Here is a 10,632-nt window from a genome sequence, read left to right on the forward strand (position 1 = left end):
TTTATCGATAGTTTGTCAAATCTCCTACAGCCTCTGATTTGCCTTGATGTGCATGAACAGCAGTCTCTCCAGTAATAATAAAACAAGACAGTTACAAGAGATTTTGGTCTTCGAAATTTAGTCGTCTACTTTCCAAAATGCAATCCCCCAAAAAATAAAAACTTAGTGGATGCAGAATTATTTGTTCCCCAGTTTTCAATACCTTCTCATGTGCAAACAGAATCTTTTGCAACACAGTCATTCAAATTAAAAAGCATGATAAACACAAGCTATTAAACAGCAGCTCATAGAGCTAATGTTGCATGCCCTGTTCACATGACAACACAGCTTTCCTTCCAAACCGCTTCTAGCTTGGAAAAAGCAGCCCTTTTCTCAGAGATGTTGTTCAGACATTTAGGCCGGTGTTTTCCAAACTTCTCAAGTGATTTTTTTGTGCTACCAGTTTTACTAGGCTCTAAGCTCATCTGTACCAACACCATCCCTCTATTCACCTCGTGACACAGACTCTAAGACCCATTACACAAGTAGTATGCAACTCTCTTGGGGAAACATAGCTACAGGGAGTGGTACGATCTTTTATTAGACCAATTGATGTATCTGGAAAATCAGACAGGTATTTGGGCCAGGACATGACAAATGCGATGAAAAAAGAGAGAGGGTGGTGGTGGTGAATATTAGGAAACTTGCCATGCCTACATCTTATTTATATTCCAAAACAATTTGTTATTAAAGAGGAAGTAGTTGAAGAGGTAAAGGGTTTTCTGGCCACCTAAAAAATTACTGAGGCAAATGCTCTCTCTGACTGCTCCAACCTGTTCACACTCTACACAACTCATATATGAATTCAAGGGGTCTAGTCCTTGATATTTTCCATGAGGAACTTCCAGGGACCGCTCAGTATACCCTCTTCATCTGGAACACCTCCGATCTCTGCAAAAATGAACTCACTATCCTCCAGGGATATGCGGAAGCATAGGGGTCAGCTTTCTTGGGAGCTCTTGAAAGACATTCCTAGGACCTGGGGACTCTGAAAATCATTCCTAGGACACAGCAGGATGATCACGATCACCTCTTGCTGCAATCAAAAGCGGAACGCTACTGTGGCGTGCTGTTGGTTTCCTACACTTACAAACTATCAGAGATTCGGGGAAGGACAGCAGCTTACGATAGACTATACTGAAACAGCAATCACACATCAGATCAGTAAGACATTGTTGAAGAGCTAGAGAGAGATGACGAGACAACAAAAGTAAACTCTGTTTCCTTCTATCTGCTTGTTGTACGCTGGTCAAGACCGATGTAAGGTTAAAAATTTCACAAAAAGAGATAAAAAGATGACAGTTAACATGACATCTTTCCTTTTTATCCCCACAGATGCTGCATTTGCTTTCTTGCCGTTTGTAGTGTTCTGCTGTGCTGACACTGGGCCAGGTCTCTGAGCAACTCAAGCTGCATGGTGGACTACTGCTTGCACAACAGAAGAGGGGAGAAGGACTTGTAGAGCCCATGGGCCCAGAACAAAAACAGGTCACAGCACAATGTAGGGCAAAGACTGATAAATTTTCATTCTCCTGATAAAGGTCTGTGAAGGTCTCATCTTCCACACGTGTGTGCTAATCATTAGGAAAACAGCCCACAGAGGATTTGTTTTTGTTTAAAATTCTGCTGCTGCATCAACATAACATTTATTTGTGCACTGTGACTTGTTGCCCTAGAGGTCTGTCTCTTCCAAACTCAGCAGGCCATGTCTGATGCTCCTCCTGTCATGCATAAACATGGTTTATAGTTTGTCTTACAGTACAAATGCCGTGCAGGATTCAAGAAAATCTATGACAAATTAGAATGAGCAGAGTGAAATGCTTCCTTTCTGCACCATGTCACGTTGGGTAAGTTCCTTCCAATAAATACTAAGACAAACACATTACACATCTAGAATGCAATTGCGGTATAAAAGTTCATTGCAGTAAAAAGTATTTTTTAATGGCCCCTTTTTCATGAAGGTGTTTCTTCAGTTCACTATCCTTACAATCTACTGTTGCAAGGAAACCTTGTTGCTTTGAGCGTCTTTGCTGCACCTCTGAACCACAAAAGCACGAAGCATACTTTAAGGAAAGAATCTGCTAACTGTGAGTTTTTCCTCACATGAAACACACTGAAGCAACTGGGATTTCTCTCAAATGCTTTTCAAATGGCCCTTGTTGAACCTTGACTTGTAGCCTTAACTTCATTAGGGAAAATTAGTGTTTACCACATTCTATGCAGCATAAGTAACATGTGGCAAATACTAGGGACGAGGCAGTGGTAGTTTGTTCATGCCCCTTCTCAAAATTCATGTCTAAGGCAGATACTTCCTCAAATGCTCAGAAATAGCAAGAGATTTCTGACTAAACAGCAAGGCAGGCAAACTGTGCATAACCCTGAGGGAAACGAAAGGGAGAACAGAAACAAACAATGATGAGGCAACTGGCTACCATATCCAGAAGGAGCAATATCTGAAAGCACAATCCTGTGAAACCCGTTTTCTGAACAGGTGACTGGAATTTCATATTGTCCTTAAGAGACAAGTGAGACAATTTTGTTAAACTCGTCAGTGATCAGGACTGATTCAGAACAATGCAGGGATCTAGATGAGCCTAGTATTTTCAGTGCTAAAATGAATAAATTGCTTTACACTTGTGCAATCAATTGTTTAAAGCTTCTTGCAAGTGCAGACATTTTGATTCCAAGAAAACATGCTCACAGTGAAAAATGAAGAGGTGACATGGACAACGAATTTCATCATTTGACCATCACTAGCATCTTCACCTTGCAACTACAGCATAGGGGCTATGCATTAATCTGTCTCTGACAATACAGAGTAAAATTTGTCATAAAGATTTGTACAAGAACTTGCAGGTGTAATTTCAATTTCTTTTTTTTCCTCACTTGAGTAAGTGTTGCCACTAAATGTGGCTGTCAAATAAGCCTTTGCCTCCATTGCAGTACAAGTGAGATACCAAAAAACTCCATTGTCTTTAGCAAAGCTGCTTAAAAGTCCTGTGGGAACATGGCTCTACTGAAATAGTCTGATGATTTAAAATGAACGTTTGCTGAAGTTTGTGTTTTAAGAGCAGGTGCATCCTTGCTCATGTTACTCAATTGTTAGCTTTGAACCTTGTCATCCTGGTCATGTTCTTCTGCATTCTATCAGATATGCAGTTTATAAGCTAAAGCTCTACACAGATGACAGGAAACATAAATATCCTGCATCCTACATGTGAACTGCAGTTCTCACCTGCACTGAAGTCTGAAAGACAATGCAATAAATGATCTCAAAATAATGTAACAATGACTGCACAGGGCTATTTATACAAAATAAATCCCACCACAACTGGTTTTTTCCCCCCTTCGTAACAATTAAGTGAGCACTTCTATGAAAAACTGAGTCTTTCAGCATTTCCTTTTAAGCATGTTGTAAATACCTGAATGCAGATCTTTCACTGCATGCTAGCACAGCTTTGGGTTACCAACCAACTGGGAATCAAGTAATTTCAATTGGAGGTAAACCTACTTCAGTTCTATTGTTCCTAGAGTGGTCTGCAGTACTGTGCACTGTTAACCAAGATCTACTGACTTCCATCCTGGCTTTTAAAGACAGATTAAGTCATTCTTGTGTAAATTCATACACTGGTTTTCAAACATCTCTTACCTTCCTGGACAAAAGCCAGCATATACATGTAGAATACTGGGCCTGATTCAGGTTTTTCAGTTGTGAAATTTCTGTTAGAATATTGGAAATTAGAAGCAACTCCTTCGACAGCACTAGCATTACACATGTAAAATGGAGCAAGAATGAAGCAACTCCTTTGACATCACTAGCATTACACATGTAAAATGGAGCAAGAATGAAGCAACTCTACTACCTTTAAAGAGTGTATTACTGTACCTCTTGCACTGTAAACTGGCAATCCCATACTCACTCATTGCTCAATTACTGGCTGCTATATTAAGATTTCTGTAAAAACACATTTTAAATTATCAGTGTCTGGTAAAGGAAGAAAGAACTCAAGCATCAGTTGAGTGCATTAGACTGAAATTCCTGCATAGAGTATTTCACCTATGAAGAATATTTTCCTCTAGATCCTCTTAAAACAATAAAGAGCCACAGCTGTGAGAGAGAGCAACTCTGCAAAAAGTAGCTCAGATCTACAACCAAATTAATTCATCAGCAAACAGCTGAACAGGGACTTGCCTGGTAGGCAGAGGTGTTTAGTAAGAGGAAATAGCATCAGAAATATCTTTTATTGCCCTAATTTCAGGCTTCCTGTGTATCAGATTGGCTTTAAAGCCTCAAAGCTTATTGGTATATATTTATTTTTTTGATCTATCCCCTGAAGAGGAACTAAACTATTAGCTAACCAAGATGATTTAAAAAAAAAAAAAAGCCATGTACATTACTGAATATCAAACACATTCTTTGCAAACAGTTCAAGCAGCCTGAGCTGTAAGCTTGCATCACTGCCTACTGCTAAGCAGAAGGTCAAATAGACTCTACTGTACAGTTTTTAAAATGACACTTCTTTTCCAAAGGTTACAGCCCTTGCATAATCTTGGACTATGTCAGACCTGAAATGAGGTGAACTACTTATACTGATCACCTATACTCTATGATACTCATTTCATTATTTTTGAAAGCAAATATGAAGATCTCTGTCTTCAGAAATATTACTCCCATACCCCTGGGGACAACATCCTTCTTGCTCATATGCCCCAACTCCACCCCCCACCCCCACACTTCCTTCTTTTAAGAAGGTTTTTTTCATTCCAGTGTTGTCATTTAGAATAACAATCATTTCACACACACAAAAGCATGGATGTTACAGCATGAATCATCTCTTCCCACAGAAGACTGCATGACCATTTCCAAAAAAAGTAGACTCCATCTCAGGTGAAACTGCAAAGACCATGAGAAAACAAATGCAGCTTCAGTTCCAAAATCCAGATGTATCACAGGGGAGAGATCTTTTTACCTGAAGTATACATTCAACAGGTATTTTTTATAATTGTATGGATATATAAGCAATAAATACATCTATACATATTACAAAACATCCATTGATAGTGGCAATTTAATAAACATTAACTAAGCACTGATCATGGCAATTTGAAACTTCTTCCCCACTTCTTAGTTTGACATATAGTGAATCCTGATAAATATCAAATTAAATACAGGGAAGTATTCAGAAACTCAGCTGTTTAAAATTATGTAAGTGTATGTATGAATAAAATGCTTGAATAAATAAACTGGATTATTTCTTTATATACAACATAAGAGAAATAGCCACTGCTTATGTAAGCTATATGCCTGAGATATTTCCAAAAATCAGACTGATTTGTCCTTAACCAATCCTGCATTTTAAGGCTCATGCAGTTATGACCACACTTGGCTGATTTATCTTACATCTGTCTTGCCATAGAGTGTTATACTGTCTATAACATCAAAGTGAATGAAAAACAGTTGCAAAATACTGGCATTGCATAGCACTGGGATTTTCAGTGGTGCTTGAGAGTCAGACATTCCAATTGCTTTTTACTTACTTTGACTCTCTTGACATGGGTCCACCACAAAATGGTTTCTGTCAACAAATCACTGTGGCTAGGATTCACCTCATCTAACTGCACCCGCCTAAAGTTGAAGCCTACCCTAAGTTAGCGATACAGGTTCCCTCTACAACAGAAAGCGACAGGCAGGCAACTTCAGAGGATGAGTCACTGCGCTCTAGGAGTGATGTTTAAGAAGAAAGGCTGAATTACCCTTTCTCTTTCCATCAAGAGAGAGCTTGGCTGACAAGTTGAGATTAGACCACCCTCCTTGCCTGTACCACTTTCACAGTATCTGCAAATACAAAGTTCCAGGGCAGTGAGTGTTACCAAACTGTTTCTAAAAGTGAACCAGTGACTGTGTCCCTCAACATGGATGATATGAAATGGGGGCACTGCAAGTTGACACATGCAAAATTAATGTGCACAGACATTCTCAGCACGGTAGTATTCCAGGACGCATCACAAGTGAATTGATCCAGCAGCACTTTCCAGAAAAAGTAATTTACAAAGCAAGCTCCAAAAAGATCCCGGACTACATCTGTATTTCCAGTGTACTGATGTTTACACCAGAGTTCTGCAACGACAAAAAAAGTCAGACCAAATTCATTCATGCATTGACTGATGAAGGAAGGTGAAACCAAAGGGAAGTGAGAGTGAAATATGTTGCAGTGTTTCTCACTCCAAAGACAGATCCCTAAGGAGGGTTTGTTTTCATTTGAATTACAAAAAAACTTTTTGTGAAGTGAAAGAGAGGCTGGTGCTGCAGAGGGGTTCATTGTCTCTTCTCTACCATTGCCCTGACCTCTGCTATCCCCTCCGCCCCTCAGTCACTAATGCCTGCCTCCTCAGGCAGGTCAGAAGATCCCAGTTCATTTCAGGGCCCAACAAAAGCTACATTTTCACCTTTAAAATCCTTCAGGACTCATTTCTACTAATTTCTTCATATCGCCCGTACCCTGTCTCTCTTGACTCCTCTTCATGCTCTCCCTCCTCTCCAACACTACCCCTAAATCACTTCAAATAGTCTCATTATTGTAGGTTTTTTTAAAAAACCTCTTCTTTGCAGACCCACAGCTTACACATGCCCTTCTGTGAATATCTATCCCTGTATGACTCCAGCCCATTTTTAATATCAACAGAAAATGTATTTGTTTGGATTTTCAAAGGAGCTTAAGAAAGTTATGTGCCTAATTCTCTCAAGCCTTTGGAATATTCTCCCTTTTATTGGCCTCTTCATGTTTTTCTCCCTGTTCTACAATCACGAGATGATTTTGATCATCTTACTGCACTGTGGAACTCTTCAAAATGCTTTCAGGACATAGTTTGTTTGAATAGTGTTTTATTTCATTCCTCTTTTATGTAGAGGAATAAATCCTGACAAGTCTGTGTCTGCTTAGCCTTTATGTTACTTTAACAGAAGTTTGCTTCAGGAGTAAGGGCCCAGTAAACAACATATAAATACTTCAGGATTTGACCCATATTACTTACATTCACTATGTCCATAACGGAGAGGAGCCTGCAGACTGCAACCAGTTCTAGATTAGTGATGCCTCCAACTACTAAGAACCTATCAGTACCAGGGAATGTTTAATCAGGTTTCAGGCTCTACACAGCTACTCCTTTTTCAAGAGGGAGGTAGAAGCATCAGAGTAACTAGAAACATCAAGCGGTCCCCAAAAATAGTAAAGTCCAGATGTTGAATGTAATTGTAGCAAAAATTGGAATTTCTTCAATTAATATTTCAAGTTTCCAATCTAAGCTAAAGAACTTGATATCAGAAAGATTATTCTCTCCCTTTTCTACTCTTTCTCTTTCCAGTGATGGTGTCTTAATACATTAAACACTAAACAGACAAGACAGGTAAAAACTTTAAGGTGAAATCTAGTATCATTAAAGTCCATGGAATTTTTTACATTAGTTGCAACACGGGCTAGGACTTCACCAGTGTTATCCCCTCAGCAGGTAAGGATCATAGAGAATAGATAAAAGCTTAAAAAATGTTGAATCTTGTCTTTCGTACTCAGTTTCTGAATATGTGTAATGAGCTGATCATTTCAGAGCCACAAAGTTAACAACTTTACTTCAAGTAAAGTTGAAGTGAATAAAGTTCAACCAAGTGAATGGTCAGGTAAACAGAACTGCCAAAATGCAAATCAGGGAAGTTTATGTGGATTTACATGTGAGTAGACCCACCTGACAACCTGGCCCTTAGTCTTCCAACTGAGTTTATGTGATGATATTGAATAATATCAATTTTCAAGCTTAGATTGAATCTCTGAGCTAACTGAAGCAGACCAGTTCAGCTTACTGCCATCAGGTTCACTGACACTTGTTCTAAATTATGTTGTGAATCTACACTGGGCCCAAGTACCATGATCTCGGGTGACCCACAAACTTGATCTACATTGCAAACATGTAACAAAATCCCAGGATCCTATTTCACTAGGAACATTTTGTCTATGCCCAGCTGACATGTACGTAGAGTCTCACAAGCCAGTTTAGCATCAGACTTTGGATCTAAGTATTGAGATTGCTTCTGTGGGTATCTTCTCAAGGACGTGTCTATCTGACCGCAATTCATGTGTATATAAGTGACTAACAAGCTGAACAAACAGTATTCCGTGCACTGACTTACACACGCTGGGTTTCTAGCAGGTTGTGTATCAAATCAAACTCTCAAATGCATGTATAATATATAAATGTTTGTGCTTGATTCTTAAGTTTAAAAGGACCCAAGAGTGCCAGCTGACTGAAAAAAATTGTACCTTCTCAACTGACAAAATTCAGAGCTACAAAAGAACCAATCAAAATGTCAAAAATAGACATTTCACCTTAAAGAGGTCCTCAGGAGTATTTGCATCAGATCTGTTTATGCACTCAGAGGTTTCCTATTAATCAGTCTTCATAGCTGAAGTAAAATGGGAAGCATTGAAATCTGTAGGTGCCTTATCCAGAAAACTAGTATTGGAATTGGCAGCAACTACTAGAAATCGCAGTGAATCTGTCCTGATTTCAGGCATATTGACTACCAATTTTAGGCAGCAAGTAGTAATAACTGCATTTGAGAATCTCCATGCAGGTAAACTAGACACAGGTGCAGTCATGGGTCAAGGGACTTAAATTCCAAAGTTATTTCTAGTTTAGGAGACTATCCTGGTATCTGCCTGTGCAGCAACCGCAGTCAGCTCCGCTCAGGCTCCTTACAAGCAGCAGTGTCTGTATGGACTCCCTGGCTGGGGCTGTAAATTCTTACGGAACTTTTCCTCCTTCATAACCAGCAACTAGGGCTCTGGTGCAGCACACAAGCGTTAGCATTCCTGGCCTTTGGAGCTTGAAATTTCCTGCTGGGAGAAATCTGCTTAAGTGCCTGTGGTGTGACAATGGGGAACGCAGCTTTCTGTGGAGGCAGTACAAACTCCACAAAAGGCCGTGACATTCTGGGATTCTCACCACTGGAGCCTAAGGAGAGTGGCTGTTTCTCTAGCCTGTGAAAGGTTTCCAAGAACTTCAAATGCATGGAAAAATATGTGATTTGGTGGAAAGGAGTAGAAGCCCAGAAGTGTGGGGGGAGAAGGGGGGGGCCGCGGAGGAACTCTGACTGCCCTTTTCTGTTAAAGGCAGGATGGGCTGATGCTGGTATTGATGGAATCGGCTCTCTCCCCCTCCTACCAGAGCACACCAGATAATGTGTGGTTCACGCAGCTTGGGCTGCTTTCAAGAAGTGAACAGCATGTCAAGCTCTCCCTGCTGTGAATTCTCCCACCCCATAAAACCGGCAGTTAGGGCATGTTTATTTGTGAGCTAAAGGATTAACCTTCTACAGGTAAATGGAAAGGAAAATGAATCTCAAGAAGGTCATTGATCTGAATTTTTGTCTTCCCAATGCAAAGGCCACAAGGCAATGTGACACATCACCTGAAATCAATGAAAGCAAAATTTAGTGTCCAATTTATTGTCTTTATACAAACTGCTGGTTAGGCCATGCTAGATGTCTTTTGAGAAAAGAAAGTATCTGGTTACAGAGATATCCGTTTCTATATTTTGACTACATAGTAAGTATTTGTCTGTATTACAATTTCACAATTCACTAAAGAATAAATGTTCTAAGTAAGAATGAAAGGTCCCTGGTCTCTGATCAGACCACCAACCTCTCTATAAGTAAGTACAGAGAATAAGTTTGCAAAAACTACCCAGCACTTAATGCATCTTTTCTATCCAAGCACTCAGGCTTTTTCACTCAACTTTGATTTAAAAAAAAAAAAAGAAAAAAAAAGAAAAAAAAAAGAAAAAAAAAAAAACAGGGAGTTTTGTCTGGTTTCAGCTACACCACAATTTCACCTCAGGAGAGGTATTTCCAGGCAACATGGCAGGAAATATTTCAACATTTGACTAAATCTAACTAGTCAAAAAAGCTGTTAATTTAGACTTGGGGGTTTTTTGGGTTTTTTTGAAAGAAACACAATGCATTTATACTTCCTACCACAGAAAAGAAAGGAACACAGCTTCAGAGCTGCCACTTTGCATTTGCTTTACCCTCTGTCAGTGCTCACACACCACCGCTGATTATGCTTGCATGCAGAGAGATGGGTTGCACACACAGCTGCACCTTGCAAAATCTGCCTTGATGTATTTGCAATTATTTACACACAAAAAAAGAGGAAAAAAAGAAAAAGCGTCTTTCACATGTTGGTTTAAAAGAGGAATTAGAAAAATTAACCTCACAAGCACATTTTTCGTCACTAGCCCTGAGCAGGAACAAACAGTTTAGCTGATGAAAAGCTGCTTGCTGAAAGTACAGTAGCTGATCTGAGCTAGTTTTCCTAACTAAGCCCAGTCTAACAACTTCTGCGCCGTTTTAAAGTGTGCACCATCTGACTGCAGCTGTTCATGGTGATGGCACACAGTGTTTTCCAGCCATCTTTCCTATACTGGAATAAAGTAGTAAGCAAAGACTGAACTGGACAAACAGGCAGGAGAAAATCCTCAATTAATTATGAAATACGATGCCAAAATTTTAACCAAACCAGAAATCTCCCTGAAGGCAGACAA

The sequence above is a fragment of the Pygoscelis adeliae genome, unplaced genomic scaffold (genome assembly GCF_000699105.1).
Source record: "Pygoscelis adeliae isolate BGI_AS28 unplaced genomic scaffold, ASM69910v1 Scaffold286, whole genome shotgun sequence".
Taxonomy (NCBI): domain Eukaryota; kingdom Metazoa; phylum Chordata; class Aves; order Sphenisciformes; family Spheniscidae; genus Pygoscelis; species Pygoscelis adeliae.